The sequence below is a fragment of the Rhagoletis zephyria genome, unplaced genomic scaffold (assembly GCF_001687245.7).
Source record: "Rhagoletis zephyria isolate East Lansing unplaced genomic scaffold, Rhagoletis_zephyria_1.1 Rzeph_scaffold_03149, whole genome shotgun sequence".
Lineage (NCBI taxonomy): Eukaryota > Metazoa > Arthropoda > Insecta > Diptera > Tephritidae > Rhagoletis > Rhagoletis zephyria.
In genome coordinates this window covers 17846-35410 of record NW_016160233.1, presented here as the reverse complement: position 1 = coordinate 35410, position 17565 = coordinate 17846, and the positions used below count along the sequence as shown (strand labels likewise).

The 17565-nt window shown below is 36.1% G+C and overlaps 2 long non-coding RNA genes across 3 annotated transcripts; both read left to right on the top strand.

The window, feature by feature from the left end:
- The first annotated feature begins 11444 nt into the window (after nt 1-11444).
- On the top strand, nt 11445-12074 carry LOC108368500 (uncharacterized). Of its 2 annotated transcripts, none has more exons than XR_001848376.1 (3): nt 11445-11537; nt 11636-11770; nt 11843-12074. It is a non-coding gene; the product is annotated as an uncharacterized LOC108368500 (long non-coding RNA). The 2 variants fall into 2 exon arrangements; XR_001848377.1 differs by having other exon boundaries at nt 11451-11537; nt 11620-11770.
- Nucleotides 12075-15790: 3716 nt separating this feature from the next.
- Nucleotides 15791-17311, top strand: LOC108368501 (uncharacterized). The gene is made up of 2 exons (XR_001848378.1): nt 15791-15998; nt 16064-17311. It is a non-coding gene; the product is annotated as an uncharacterized LOC108368501 (long non-coding RNA).
- Nucleotides 17312-17565: the final 254 nt, after the last annotated feature.

Here is a 17565-nt window from a genome sequence, read left to right as displayed (position 1 = left end):
CCTCTCAGAGGTGCGATAAATCAACGATTTTTTTTTTCGTGTAAAGGATTTTATTGTAGAATAAGGGAAAATTACAAAGAAATGCGCCTCTGAAGTTGCACAATTACAGGACTCATGGAAAGGACGAGAATTAAAAAAAATATTGAAAAAATAAAAAACCAAAAACAGCATGACTCGTAAATGAAATAGAACCAACGTGGAAGTATAAACTTTCAAATAAGACCATCAATACAATCTATGGGGCCATTCCAGTGTTATGCGTGTTACATATGTTACGCTAAGGATGTTTTGTTAATGTCGTCAGATCTACGCCGTTAATTCGATTTTCAAAATGTATGTGCCAACCAGTATTTGTATATCATCAACAAGTGCTTTTACACAGTAGATAACACAATTGACTTCATCAAGATTTTGAGCTAATACGGACATTTGAAGACCTCAAACGGCCAAGGTGACCAGCTGCCACAACTATCAGATTGCGCAGAATGTACTTAATACTAAAATATAGTACTCAGCTTGGAGAAGAGTGGAGCTTATTTTATAGACCTCCTAATCGCATACTCTTATACATATTTTCTTTCGATTAACTGATTTATGTTCAATTAAGACCATGATAACTGGAGCAACGATATTTTATATTCTATCTAAGGCATTATCCATACCTATTATAAAAATCATAAAAGATTTTAAATATTTTTCATCCAGCTAAGGAACTTATTAATCAAACTTTTATAAAAAATATTCAGAAAAACCTGCTGCCAGCAATAGTACAGAAAAAATAGCTATTCAGAAAAAATTTTAAAAAATATTTTTGTTAATTTTCATCATTTGGAATTTTTTCCGTCCAGAAACCACTGTGCGCCGCCTCAAAGAGTAAGTGTTTGGTGCGAATTTTGGAGCGGTTACATCATTGGCATAACTTCCTTTGAAAACGATTTTTGTATGTCTGGAATTATAATACATGGACTTGAACGATCTTTGGTTTCAGCAGGATGGCGCGCCATGCCACACATCCTATGCCACAATAGTGTTATCAGCCGTCTCGGTGGTGTGAATTTGCCACCTCGGGGCTGCGAATTGACGCGGCTAGACTTTTTAGTGGCGTCCCATCCATTAACGATTTAGGTCCTTAATACGAATAATTAGCAAGCCATCTATGAGATAGAGACAGAAACCGTCTATATAAATATTCGAGAAACCGTCTACAAAACCAAGAAACCAAGGTCTAGGAAACTGGGTTAACAGGATGATGGGAATGTTGCTCTGATTGATAAGGCTATAAGTTCTACCGCTTAGACTCTGTTGCACTGTTGACTCTTTTATTTTAGTTTTATTTTTAAAAGGAAACCACTATATCGGCACCTGAGTGGAAGATCTATCTATATCTGCAGCCAGATCGATAATGTTCTATCTCAGAAAACTTTTCAAGAACGCCCTACTTCAGAATTTGGTTGAAGAACGCCCTTTATCTAGGGCTGTCAGACGTCCCGGTTTTCCCGCATATGTAATGGTTTTGGACTATTTGACCTGGTGTCCCGGTACAACCTTAAAATGTCCCGGGTTTCGTTTAAGTGCCCAGACTTCAATTGTAGAAATTTGCATGGAGTAGTTTTTGAAGGAAATGCGTGTAAAAAATTGTTAAGGGAAGCTAACAAACTTCTTGATAAAGAAATTTACGTAGATGTTGGTGCATTTGAAAAATGCAAGTTTTTATACCACACTTGACAATATGCTTAGAACTATTAAACGATACTCAAAGTGTAATACTAATTTCTGTGAACCAAAATAAATAAATTATTTATATTGTATTTATTTTCGTTTAACATGTTATATTGGAATAATTATTAGTTTTGTTCGTTAATTTTTGTATTCGATTTTTGAATGTAAAGCCAAATAAACGAATACATACTTCATGCTGTATTTAAGAGAAATCTATTTCGTTTTCGAAAAAAATTGGAATGAAAATATTATCTTTTCTTCAGAAAAGGATTATATCGGATTTTAAGACGGTAAATTGCTAGCACCTAAGGTTATTATGACGAGATCCCCACATCGAACTTTTAGCTACATGTGAGACAGACTTTTTTGTTTTTAGACACCGAGAAATATTACTGACATACATACCAGTATATTATGAAAAAATTTCCCAACTTTAAACAAATAAATAATGCATCAAATGAAGAGGAGTCGGATTTAATGAAATTTGTATTATTATTAGCAATTTTAGTGCGCTCGAGGATAAAGAGTTTATTTGTTATGCAAAGTTTATGGATTTGAATTTGTCAAGGCCTCATCAACAAATAATTAAATTAGCACAATTACCTACTAAACTTGAAAAGACTTTCGCTGTGGTTGTCAAATAAAAAACAATCCCAAATGTTTAAAAATTTATGAAAAAATTCAAATTCGTGTTTGCGCAATAACAATTTTAGGTCTATGTTATCTAGTTTAAATATTGAATGAAATATTATTGCCAATTATTGCTAATGAATTATGTAAATCACTTCAATTCAACTGCAAGTGCCCCACGCTAGAAAATGTTTTTTATTCGATTTTTTCTTTGTACTTTTTACGCTTTTGGCGATATTTTTAACATGCGTTTATTCAATTTACAAAATTATATTATGAATAATGAAGCGAGACGTATTTGCGCAATAAGAAGAGAGCGGCCGAAAACGTAAGTGCGAAGAGCCTGAGATGCTGGCCGACAGTAAGAATGCCCGAAAATTTTACCACAGGGTTAGGCGACTTACGGAAGGTTTCAAGGCCAGGGCGAACTCCTGTAAGAACAACACAAGTTCTTGGCTCAATCCTTATCCATTCGTCTTGAAATATACTAGCCAGAAATGTGATTTTTTTTTTATAAAAAAGAGAACCATTTCGAAATATGAGTGTTGCTCCTCTCTAGAAAATAATTTATGTTACCTCACATACGCGGTTTTGCATTTTGCTAATACGCGGTTTTGTACTTTAAACGACGATTTGTATTTTAAACATTAACACACTTATGAAGTTATAATAATGACCAAAAATATTTGATTTGCTAATTTAACTATTTTTCTTTGCCATAAATAAAATTTTGATTTGGCTTTTTTAGCTTATTTTATGATTACATGTGTATATCTTGGTAACTGCTTTACCAATTTCTGGATCAGTTGTTGGCCTTTCTACAGCATACCAAATGGCCGAAAATTTTTCAAATCGGACAATAACTACGCCCGTATCCCATATAACGGTAATTTAGAGAAATAAGAAACATTCGATAAATCAGTAACTACTGAAGCAAATTTATTCAAAATTGATGCTTGCAATATTTCTTTATCAAAAAATGCGTTCATGATAAAATTTTGGAAAAGGGGCGTGGCACCACCCACATATGTGTATCTCGGTAACCGTTCCATAAATTTGTATCAAACTCGGTATGGTTATTGTTCTTGCCACATGAAAGCAAAACGTTGAAAATTATTGAAATTGGACTAAAATTACGCCCACTTTTCATATAACAATAAAATTTCAGAAAAACTGCGATACCTTTTTCTAAATTTAAGGAAACTAATTTAACAAAATTGATACCAAAAACAATCCTTTCAAAAGAAGTAACATTATTATGGAAGTTTGGAAAATGGGCGTGATACCGCCCACATATAACTAGGTAATTTTATCTAATTATTTCTAATTGAACGTTCTATCGAAGATGTTTGAAATAGGACTAAAGCCAGGGGTAGCTTACCATGTAACAGTAGTTTTCTGAAAGGCGAGAAAACTATATTTAATACTTGCGCTGGGTATTTAATGTTCGGCTTCACCAGAACTTAGACTTGTTTATTTTTTTATATTAATATATTATATTATTTAATATACGTATACTAAAAGTTTGGATAACAAAATCGAGCGAATTTTTCAATTCATTAGCCGAGTATCTGATCGGATATCTAAATCCTGCTCTTATTGTTTGCATGATATTCGGAATACCGCTGCACATTAGGTCAAATGATTCATTTGGCTGTGCGACAGTCCAATTTCGTAAAGGCAGTTTAACATTATTTTTTGTTGCCATTCTGTAGGGAATACTCCAAAATAACAGAAACTTCACTTTTTTTTGTAAAATAATAAACACCGTTAGACAGCAATAAACCAGTTAGACTTTGAAAACGTCATTGATACGTTGTTTCCGCAACCAGTTCATTTTGTAAGTTTCAATGCATTTTTTTGTAAAGTTGGAATAATTAAAGGAAAATTTTAAATGGAAAACAAAACCATAAGTGAGTATCTTTGTCCCAATTTAAAAAAGTGCCTTATTATCATTTGTTTGCAGAAAAACTGACTTATTTCCATATCCTCAACAATTTGCTTATGTATTTCCATTTACGATTTTAAGTAAGCTTTTACAATTGTGTTAACTTTCGGCAAACAAAATGGAAAAGGAAATGGATAAATTAAGATGTAATGAGTTGATTTCATTTTACTTAACCCGCCGTTTTTAGCCGTCTGCAAGAAAAACAGGTTTTTCTGGTCTATCATGCTATTACAAAAAGCGAGTTGTTTAAAGTTTGGCTGATTGGATATTCGCAAAAAGTTAAAGCTTTTTTCGGTTGTCAATATGTTGAAAAAAATTTGATGCTGCAGATATTTGCGAAAGTTCCATGAAACTCCTGGAAGAAAAAACGCGTCTTTTTGTAATTATTTATCAAAGAAATACGAAAATTATGGAAAACAATTTGGAAAGGATGCACAAATATTTAGATCTGAAAACATAGCCTATCTCGCTGATGAACGTCTTTTCGAAATCAAAAAGCCAACTGTGTCCATCAGCAGCCGGATTCTAACTTTCGCTGTCGCTACAATGCTAAAATACGAAAGCTAACATTTTTCCGAATTTTTAGCTATCTTCAAAAATTGCGGTTCTGTCCTCCCTTTTGCTAAAAATAGCTTAGCCTAAATTTTTTGGCGATAAATAGTTCATTTTAATGGTGATAAATAGTGAAAATGGAAGTATGCGAAAGCAAAAAACAAAAATAGCAACCTCAATTTGGATTACATTTCATCTCCTGTAGCCTAACTATAGCTGTTTTACAAAGACACTTGCGTCGATTCGCAAAGACCATTGATGAGCAGCCTTCGCATAAATGCAAATCCTTGAGAGAATTCACGGATTGAAATTCCGAAATTTTTTACACAAAGTGAATAGAGAAAGAAATAACTTGTGCCAAAACCAATCTAAATGGACAATGTTTTTGAGTACTACTTAAACACATATGTATACTAACCATTTGAACGTGCAAAAAAGCAGAAAATCTGCTTTACGAAAGCCAAGTCATGTTTTCACATTTTATTTACTGCATTTACACTGTTTTTTATGTTTTAAATCTTTTTACATTAAAATAATGCAGTATTTTAGCTGCTATTAATTTCGCACAGAAAAAGTAATCATTTGACCTAATGTGCGCTGTTCGGAAACATTTCTATTTCTAAATTTGACGTATTGACTATTTTTTATTTTTCAAATATGTATGTACGGGTTTGTTAAATGGGGTGGTTCAAAAATACGTAAGGGGAAAAAAATTTTAAAATGTTAACCTCTCACTCAGGATTTTCCTAAATGGAAAAAAGACCACCCATATTTTTTTTGTTAAAAAAGATATTTAGAACGGATTCAAAACCCCTGAATTTTATATGGGGAAAAACACTTCTTGGTGGAAATGGTATAAAATTCTTGGAAATCAATATTTTTCGATTGGAAAACTCTGTTTCTCTTAAGGCGACTTCCAATAATAATTCTCAATTGTTCATTCAAACAATTTTTTAATATTAACTTTTTATAGGTCTTCCATAAAATGAAATGGGAGACCAGTAAAAATTCGTCAGTATTAAAAAATGGTTAAAAAAAACAATTGGATATTATCACTGGAAGTCTTCCAAAGAGAAACAGAGTTTTCCGATCAAAAAATATTGATTTTCAATATTCCTATACCATTATTACGAAAAGTATTTTCCCCTATATAAAATACGTGGACAATTTCTTGTGATTTGATTTTGTGTGATTCTTTTTTTATTTAGAAAAATTCTAGGGGTGAGAGCTTAACATTTTTAAGTTTTGTTATTATTTTATTAATAAATCATATTAAAAAATTTTTATTTGAAAAATTATTGTGGAAAAACGAACAAAAGCTATTGTTAAATTGTATTATAAATGGTGGATGTTATAACTGCTGTTTCGGGGATCACCACATAACCTCATCAGACTTCTTCACTTCAATAAAAAGGGCCTCAAACGCAATACAAATTTTTACGTTTTTTACCACCCTAATATATTTACATATATAAGTCGGTTAAACTTTTTAAATCCCGCGAAAAGAAGTCCCAAATATAGTAGCGTTCTTGTACGCGATAGTTTGTACCATTTTGTACTAATTATCACGTTTTGCCGTTCTTGTGCCCAAAAAACTTGTAAGAAAGGGGAAATTGAGAGCGTAAATTTCCATTTCTTTTTGAGGAGAAGTTGTTAGTTTTTACTGAATAAATTTTTGTTAGTAAGAACTTGCAAGTGAGAAAAAATAGCTGATCGCATGTTGTTGGGTGGAATTAAAACTAATAAAAGAAATGTTTATGAGGTTTTCATAGTTCAAATTGACAAAATAAACCTATTTAAATATAGTATCTACTATTTAAAAAAATAGTTAAAATAACGAACGGTCTAATCTACATATTGTTTTATTAGGAACTAGCCGCGAATAAATAACAAATTAATCAGCTGTTCGTAAAACTTGCAAATTATTACTGGTTTTGCGTTCTTGTACTTTTGTGCTATGAGAACGAATTCTCAGAAATTAAGTTACTGGAGAATTACTGGCAAGTTACTGGATAATTTTGTAAAAGAACACAACTTATGTTGCAGACAGAGGCGTATGAGCAACTTTTTGAAGAGAAACTTCTTTGTCTGCAAGTGCTGCGGAAATGGTGGGTAGTTAGCGGAGGAAATGCCTCCTAAATGTATGCTGTTAAACGTTAGATGAAACGATAAGATGAATGGTGAATATATGTATGTCTAAATAGAAATGAATAAAGATGAAGTTAAAAAACAGCATCAAAAATTTTACTTTTATAATTCCGTTGACAAATTTTTCAATATTTTTATGCAGATTTTTTAAGCTAAAACTGCTTTATCATCTGAAAGGATTTTTTAAAAAAATATTTTAAGAAACTATTTTTACTCATAAAAACTCCATTTTTGGAGGTATGTATTTTTAAATCGGTCCAGCTCACGTAAATCTTGAGATTTTTCCGAAATATTGTGGTGGAAGTCTGCAAATGCAATAGATACTGTAATTTCAACGGAAAAATCGCAACTTTTTTGGTGATGCAGTCTAATACATATGACTGAAAGCCATAATTTTTGAGCTAATAATTTATGATTCTCTGGCTAAATGACGCGCGTCCGGCTAATATGCCTGCAATTTTATTTGAAGAGAAACTTAAGGTTCTGTTCTTATATAAAAATAGAATGCTTTAATTTGTTGACGTTGTTTGTTGTGATTTAATGTGGAGTGTGTATACTGCATTTATTTACATGCATATATGTATGTATGTATATTTACATATATGAATTTGTTTTAGACTAAAATATGTACCTCGTGAGTAGATTTGCGTTTTATCAAGTTAGCTTAACTAGTGTTCGCCCAGTGGTTGACACCACAATAATTTAAGTGAGTTTAGGTGGGGTGAGTTGAGTTGAAATGAGAAGAGTTGAAGTGATTAAAGGTGAGTTGAAGTGAGATGACTTCAGGCAAGATGAGGTGAGTTGAGTTGTGGTTAGTTAAGGTGAATTGCGGTGAGGTGAGGTGGCTTGAGTTGAGGTGGGGCGAGTTGAGTTTTTCTCTTTATCTTTATCCCTATATCTTGCGCTATCTCTGTCTCTGTCTTTGTCTTTGTCCTTTTCTTTATCTCTTTTCTTCACTCCTCCGATTTGTGGCGTGCGCCTTGATGTTGTCACACAAAGGGGAGGGACCTACAGTTTTACGCCGACTCCGAACGGCGGATGTATTTTTATGAGAAGCTGCTTTTCATGGCAGAAATACCCTCGGAGGTTTGCCATTGCCTGCAGAGGGGCGACTGCTGTTAAGAAAAAACCTTTTTGTTATATTTTTTGCCCAGGACTTAAACCCAAGCCTGCGGAGTGGTCGCGCGCACTGCTAACTACTACACTACGGCTTACCTAGGTTAGGTTTGGTTAGGTAAGCGGGCTGCCTCCGCGTGTGGACTCGACTAAGCTGTCCGTTGTGATGCCCTCAGAGGGCGAGGGAAAAAAGGGATGCAGGGAGGGTAGGGGAAAGAGGGAGGAAGCTATGGGAGAAAGACGACACCTATGGCATTTTGTCGGAGAAACGCTCCGTGCACAAAACGAAGCTCTTCAGTCGACTGATGTCCACTCCCGAGAGCTCATCATGTTATCCGCAACATTCAGGCTTACAGCATGGTTTACAATCATACAGAGACCAGTAAGCACTCCCACCAATAGTGAGAGATGCAGCTTGCGTAGTCTCAAGAGCTCCTCAGACCGCCCCGGTCCACCCGTGGCCAGAAAGACTTTGCCACCTTGCACTTCAAGGTCTTCGCCCAGCGCTCACTGAGCTGACTAAACGCCCATCTGTCCAGAAGCAGACGACACGAGGTCAGGGGAGCCCCCAGACAGTCCCTATCCGAAAGTAATTCCTCGAGGGTTCCCTGTCTTGCAAGCTCATCAACCATGCAGTTGCCAGCGATTTCGCTGTGACCTGGAACCCAAATAAGCTTAATAGCAAAGTAATCAGACGCGGTCGATAGGGAAGTCAAACACTCCCTCACCGTTTTCGAACGCACAGTGAGGGAGCCAAGAGCCCTGATGGCTGCTTGGCTGTCAGAATAAATATTTACCTCCTTGACAGATATTACACTAAAGAGCAACCAATCCGAGGCCTCTTTTATCGCGGCCACCTCAGCCTGAAAACACTAAAGTGATCAGATAACCTCAAGTTGATGGAGAGCTCTTCGCAGAAGACACCTCCGCCAATCTTCCCATCCAGCTTCGATCCATCTATAAATAAGTTTACAGGTCCTCGATTGCAGATACTACACCTCTCCCAGTCTCCCCTCGCCGGGATGTGGGTGGTAAAAGATCCATTCCGACCCAGAACCGGCGTGCAGTGGTCTGTCCGAGTCGGTAGGAACCCGAAGTCTCTTAGAATTCTGGAGTGCCTATAGCTTGAGGTGAATTTGAAGCCCACCCCTCTTAGCCTTACTGCGGCTCGCGCAGCGGCAACTCTGCCAGCTATATCTATAGGCACAATATGTAACATGGCATTAAGCGCAAGAGTAGGTGTGGTTCGAAGTGCCCCACTGATTCCAATTAAGGCAGCTCTTTGCACCTTCTCCAGCTGCTTGACGATGTAGGCCTTGTCGAGTGCGTTCCACCAGACGAGTACAACATATAATAAGATTGGCTTGATAATAGTTTCCTAAAGCCAATGCACTACCTTCGGCGAAAGGTCCCAGCGCTTGCCAATGGCCCCTCAGCAACAATACAGTGCTACTGTAGCCTTCTTGATTCTTTCCTCCACGTTAGGCTTCCACGAAAGCTTACTGTCAAGGATCAAGCCCAAGTACTTCACCCTGTCAGAGAGCCTTAGAGAAAGACCACCCATTGAGGGAAGACGGCAATGCGGTACTTATACCTTCTAGTAAAGAGAACAAGCTCCGTTTTGCTGGGATTTACACCCAGCCCGCAGCTAAAAGCCCAGTTCTCAACCAAGCTCAAGTAACCCTGCATAAGCTCAAACAGTGTTTCCGGAAACTTTCCTTTTGTTATCAATACTACATCATCGGCATAGGCAACCACCTTTGTGGTAACGCGCTTCGTCCAAAGCAAATTGTATGTACCGATGATCCGAGAAGGAGTGGTCACTAAGGACTCTCCAGCCAGATATACGGGACATTATATCAGAAGAGGCCAGCGTGATATCTAAAACCTCTTCTCTACTTGCCGTTACAAAAGTAGGGTCGCTCCCCCTATTACATATACATAAATTTTCCTTTAGAATAAAGTTAAAGAGTGACTCACCTCTAGTGTTGATGTCTGAGCTGAGCGTCAGACCCAATAACAACGCGGACCCTCCTGCGTCTAGCTTCTGCCACTGCATTCCTTATTAAGCGCGGAGGTGGCTCCACCCCGTCCTCGTGCGCCATATAAGCAGAGATCAACCAGAGTTCTCCGGTTGCACTCTCCAGGCTCACCGTCACAATGTCACCATCGCTGAAAAGAGGTAGAATAAAAGCAAATCAAATCAAAAAAAAAATTATTTTCTATTTGGTTAACGAATAAAACAAAAATAGAAATTTTATTTTTTAGTTATCCAACCAGAATAAAAAAATTTTTTTTTTTTTGATTTGTCCGACGAATCAAATCTCAAATTAATTTTGTTCTGCGTCGAACAAGTAATAAATTTATAGTATTTAGGATTTGATACCACTTTCACAGGAGTATTGTCTGTTATACTTTAGTAAAGTTTTCTAAGGGCCCAGATTTTTCCGAAAATTAAGTTGGAAGGGATAAATTATGTATTTTGCTATGTTAATAAATTTGGTTACTCAGTATTCATATTCTAGTAAATGTAAAAGCGTTCACATGCAAATGATGGCCATTTCTATATTTAGTACCGAACCCGGATTTTCTCTTGGCGGCCCTGGTTATAAAGGACGGGGAAAGACGGCGCGAACGGTGGAAATCGTAAACATCTGTTGATTTTAGGTCCTCTCCGTTTTCTGACTACGATTTGACAGTTTTGTAGCAAAAATAATGCGCAAATATATTCAAACTTGAAACATAAATATATTAATATATCTTCTTCGTTACACAAATAAATCTATTTTCTGTGTACAATTTTATTCTCTTCAACTATCAAACAAATCAAAGCTGTAAACACTGTTCTATATGTTATTGTTGGTACGGAACGTAATAATATATGTATGTATATACATAACTGGTATACCTACGATTTTCACCTATTCCTACCGTCGCGATTCTGCTCCGTTCCGCCGTTATAAGCAGTGCTATTGCGCTATGATAGAAACAATGGCAATGAACTACACGTATGTACATATGTACATACATACCCATACATCCTAGCATATACGTGTTATTTTCAAATGTTACTGTACCAGTTGCTGTACAAAATTATTCCAAAAATTGTTATCGTAAAGTTTTTATCTGATTCTTCAATGCAACCCTGTGCGAGACATGAGGGAACTGGAATTGAACAGCTGAGGCCAAGGCGAATTTATATGTATATGATTATTTATGTATATATATCGTCGCCTGGGTAAAATATTGTCGTAAGCGTCATACGTACGTGCGTAACATACGACAATCTTTTACCCAGGCGACGATATGAATTCGCCTCCGCTGAGGCAGACTGATTTCCAGTTCGCTCAATTTCTTCACAGAGCTGCATTCAAAAATCCAGAAAAAAACTAAGGAAGCTGCTTAGCAAATTTATTAAGAAAGTGTACGTAATCTTTAATATTGCTTAAATAAGAAAGATTAAATGCATGCCAAATTTTGTATTTTCAATTTTATTGTATGTAAAGCTTTTATAAATTCCAGAAATTTTCGCCATAATTTATGAAACCAATAACGCATCCGTCAGAATACAACTTTGTATGATATGTACATACATATTTATGCACATATGTATTTGAAGTTCGTTGCTATTGTTTATGTTTTATTCTTGGAATTGGGGTGCGTCGTAGCTTAAACGAAATAAATTTGCAAATATTTTTGTAAAAATGTAATAAATTAAAATTTTTTTAGCATATCCTCTTGCACCAATTATGTATATCGGCGGCGGTACACTAGCGAAGCAGGCAGACATTTCCAGCACATAAAAGCAAAAGAGTTTGTGCAGATGATTGTCCACAAGAGACGCTGGAGCAGAACACCTTATCAAGTGACACAAACCAACGGCTTATGGAGGCGCAATACATATTTATGAGCACGGTTGCCAGGGAATATGTTGGAAATTAATTTAATCTGAACACTAACGATAGCACGTCACACAAAGTCACATATATACTGTGTTATAACTGGTACAGGAGCTGAACAAATATAAACGCCAGAGCGGCTTACGTAAAGAAAACATACTACCTTCAGATCTCACTCATGCAAGCCAACTAGCTTGGGCAAAGAGGGACCATACATGAAGCAAATAGGTGACATGTTCCTAGAGCACGCTTTCGTGACTACCAACATCGACTCAGATCATCAGGAGGCATTGATCGTAGCATGAGGCAAGTTTAAACATACTTTTATTTGTGCCTTAATATGAATTAATTGAAAATTTGATTCCCAATATAGTAAAATTTTTGTAAACGGACTAAACTGGGTTCACGCTAATCGTGGAGTTCATAAGAAATTGAAACATAAGAGCAAAAGTTGCAAGAGAAGGAATAATAATCATAAGCCACTATTCATTGCTGCGAAGGAGCTCTCTGAAGATGACGAGAGTTTCCTATATTGCTCTGGGATCCCTGCAGCACGGGAGAGCGACTAGTGATGTAAATTTTCGATACTTTCAATCCATCGATGGTCGACAGTTTGGAAACAAGTATCGAATAAAAGTATGCGATACTTTTACATTATTCCGTTAAAAATCCCTTATACCAAAACATTACATAGAAACTAGTGAACTTTTTAACTATTTCAGCTATTTGGCGATATATTTTTCCTATTCTTTCCACCACGCGAGCGGATCTCGATGTCTCTCCAATAAATCTTCTTGCATATATTGATTACCCTCGACAATGGCAGACTCTAAAAAACTTTTGTGAGCTTGCTTACATTTTTTATTCAAATCACAGCAAACAGAATTTCCCTTTGTTTGATCCACGTTGTGTTCCGGTAAATTATCATTTTGAAAGCTGGTTATATACTGCTCCTCAAATTGTAAATTTTACAACCCGTTACACTGCTTTGGCGACGCTTGTTATGAAAATATATTTTAGCGATGATGATTGAGTATCGAGTATCTACATAATTTTTTCGATAATCACCGAATACTCAAATTGCTCAACAGTATTAAATACATACTATTCGATACTCGATACTATTCACATCACTAGGAGCGACTTCTAGATTGTTGAATCGGTAGCTAACAAGTGAACTCCGTCGATTACCGATCGACTACTTGTCGTGTATTTAAGCGATTGTTTTTACAAGGTAATGCCCTAGGCTGTATTCACCACCGACTCTGTCTACACTACCAGGAGTTAGTCAATTAGTTACTTGCGTAATTTATGGACGCCCCCTTTCGTGGTTTTTCACAATTCTGCTTCCGACTGGTGCCACTCGGCACTACCATGCGCTTTACCACGGATTAATAGAGTAGCTTAGCTTCAGCTAAGGTCCATTACTTTTGTATGAAAGTATAGCTCTGTATCTAACAAATACCATATAAATTTAAATTTCAGACTTTGTACAAAAGTTATAAAAATTCCACAAACTATCCATCCCAATTCCAAGCATTTTAATTTTAATTTTTGTAATAATTTTTGGTATGCAGTTTTATAGCTTATTAAATTCTAGCATATTAAAGTGCAAGTTTTAAGCTGCTAAAAAATCGCGTTGAGTTCCGATAATTCCACAAATATACCAAGTAGTTTGAAGGAGTACTTTTAATTCTTCATTTCAATTTCAAGCATTTCAATTTTAATTTCTATAATAAATAATTATTATACGCGAGCGCACTTATGCACAGGGTATTATAACTTTGCTCGCAAAACGGTTGTTTGTAACAGCCTAAAAAAATCGAGATAGATATAGACAAATGTATACATAAATGATCAGAATGAAAAGAGAAGTCGATTAAGCCATGTCTGTATGTCCGTCCGTCCGTCTGTCCGTGTACACGATAACTCGAGCAAAAATTGAGAGGTTACCTGAAGAGGTTATATTTTATAATTAGCAAGGATAATAGCGTGTATTATATATGCAATTTTATTTTATTTTAAAAAAGATGTGTTTATTCTATAAGAAAATTTTCCTGAAATATATAAAAAGCTATGAACAATAATCAACCTTAAAAGTTATTCAAAGTATATTTAAACAAGTATGTATTTAACAAGTTACAAGCACTACATATACTCCCCCTTCGTTAAAAAGTAAAATACATTGAAATTATTTAAATCAAACAAAATGTAACTCGCTTTTTTGGTTTTGTCTGAACATTGTTAAAATTATTTTCTATAAATGCAGGTTTAACTCTGTCAACCGATATATTCCTATGCGTGTTGTGTATCTGTATTTTGAAATATTTTGGATGTTTTTCAATGACTTCATATGGTCCTTCATATGGAAGTTTCAATCCCGGCTTATTACTGTCAACACGTACAAAAACTTGTTTGCATGATCGCAAATCTTTCGGTATATAAATTTTACTTGAATTTTGGTGATGAGATATGCCTGAATGAAAACTTTGAAAATGATGTTTAATTTTTGTAAGAAACTCATTAACATTAAAATTATTTTCAGATTGAACTACGAGTTCACTTGGTAAACGTAAATTTTGACCATAAACTAATTCTGCTGCAGTAGATTTAATATCTTCCTTGAATGAAGACCTTAAACCCAATAAGACCAGAGGAAGTTCATCCGACCAATTTATAGAATTTCCCCTCGCCAAAATTGAAGCTTTCAACTGCCTGTGTAGACGTTCAATCATGCCATTAGCTTGAGGATGATATGCAGTGGTTGTGATTAACTGACATCCCAAAAACTTTGCTAATTCTTTGAATATATTGGATGTAAACTGAACACCTTGATCACTTGTAATTTTAGCAGGTACCCCAAAACGTGGTATATACTCTTTGAAGAAAATAGTAGCAACTGATTTTGCTGTGGCTTCTCTAAGAGGATAGGCTTCAGGCCAACGAGTGTTTCGATCAATAATTGTTGNAGGTTATATTTTATAATTAGCAAGGATAATAGCGTGTATTATATATGCAATTTTATTTTATTTTAAAAAAGATGTGTTTATTCTATAAGAAAATTTTCCTGAAATATATAAAAAGCTATGAACAATAATCAACCTTAAAAGTTATTCAAAGTATATTTAAACAAGTATGTATTTAACAAGTTACAAGCACTACATACCTTTTATCCAAGGGAGATTGCTATTGAAAATGGGCGAAATCGAACAATAACCACGCCGTATAACGGTATTTTCGAAAAATGCAAAGACCATTATATTTCAGTAAATATTTATCCAAATTGATGAAAATTAGTATATGAAGTAGAATTTTTGTACAAAATAATATTATTATGAAATTTTTGGAAAAGGCGTGTGACCCCGCCCACTTATGGCGAAATACTGTATCTTAGTAGCTGCTTCACAAATCCTTACCAAACTCTGTACGAGCCTTGCTTAGGAGCCAACTAAGAAATTTGCTGAAAATCATTGAAATCGGGCAATAAATAGCCACGCCCACCGCCCATATAACGGTAATTTACAGAGGCATGAAAACTGAAGCTAATTGACTCAAAATCGATTATTGAAATTACCACCGAGCAAAAAATTAGACTATTATACATTTTTGGACTTTACGCGTGGCGCCGCCCACTTATGACCACAAATGTGTATCTCGGTAACCGATTTATCAACCCTGGTACGAAAAAGCAATTCATTGAAAATAATTAAAATCGGATTAAATTGGCCCGGTTTCCCGTATAACGGTAATTTTCGGATATTCGAAAACTATATTTCAATAAATGATGTCGTTAATTTACTCCAAGTTTATACTTACAACAATCTATTAACAATAAATAAGACTGCTTTATACTTTTAGGTAGTTTAACGAAAGTTTGAACGACAATAGTTGATACCTGCGTCGTGTATATAAAATTCGGTTTCGACCGAACTTATCTTCACTTGTTGGTTGCAGTTTTATAGCTTATTAAATTCTAGCACAATAAGGTGAAAGTTTTAAGTTGCTCAAAAATCGCGTTGAGTTTTAATAATTCCACAAATATACCATGTAGTTTGAACGAGTACTTTCAATTCATTCATTTAAAATTCTGGCTTGGAACCGAAAACAGCTAACAACATATATATTTAAGTACGGCATTCTGAGAGTACATTGATCGACCAACAGCGGCCTGACCCTGTTTAGGTCGGCGAATATCTAAAACGTTGCTCGTCGATGGGAAAATATCTCCTCCGCATTCTTCCTCTCAGGGATAGCATAATGTCAAACGCTGGATTTGAAACCTTTATCTGTTCCGCTTTGCCAGATATGATTACACTCAAACTCGATTTCAGTTAGGCGTTTTACCTGCAAAGGATGAAGTCATCTTAGAGCCTGCTCAAGCCTTAGAACTCACCGACAATGGACCACGTTATTTGTGACCTCGTGCTGTTCTAACCAAACAAATAACATGGCTGCCTCAGTGACGCACAACACACATAACGCACCGGTCCCACCAAATACCCAGACTGCCCCAATGGACGACCGAAGGTCAACTGAGCGACGCAACCACAAGACGACCACCTTACAACATAACACAACCACAAACCCACCTACACGCTGCGGCAACTCACGATCGAGGACAAACGAACGGCGCCTAGTTTCTCAGACCTTCAGTTAGGTGTATCGGCCCAGGATATACCGTAATGCGATATCAGTCAGTTGCAATTCCTGTTTTGGCTGGCGCCACTTGAGAAGGAACGAGCAACTTCCTTGTTACAGTGCTGCATAAGCTCTTCTGCGGTGCAGCCTACTACCAACACAAGGCGTGCTGCCAACAGCATCATACGGAACAAATGTCCGGCAGGCAACACCACACCTCACTAACACCCCATATTGCGATCAGTGTCCCAAGGCATAAGAAAATATTACAATTCAACTGTAATGGACTCCTGAACAAAATCGAGGAGACAACCGTCTTCATGGGTTGGCATGGAATACTGATAGTTGCGGTCCAAGAGACGAAGCTGCATAGGAATTCCACATGGTTCAACTGTGCCAGATATAACCTGCGCCATAAACACTAAGATAACTCGAGGTCTTAACCAGAACCACCCTTGTGAGGACAGTCTTGGTAGCAATGGATATGTCATAGACGTTTGACAGAGTGTACCTCTCCATTCTACTAGAATAGAGCATGGCGTCCTCTCTCCCTGAGTGCTAGACATTAGTCTACCAAGAAAAATATAACAGGGGTGTCCTTCGCCCGCCTTTATTTAATACAATATCTCGAAGATCCCTCAACTACCAGAGGTAGTCTCCATTATCTCTTATGCTCCCGACTGCTCGATAATGGCGTGCGGAATTGGTTTTTGTATGTATTTGGTTTAAAGAAATACGATCATCTCTCATCTATGCGTAATTCTATACTTGGCTGTGATTTAAAAAATTTCCTGAACGCGCGTAATTGCATTTTTATGTTCAAATTATCTATCACGAAGAGCCCGGAATATCTGTACAATAAATTTAAGTTCTGAAAGAGTACACGTTCGCCAGGTCTTATTCTTCCGAGATTTA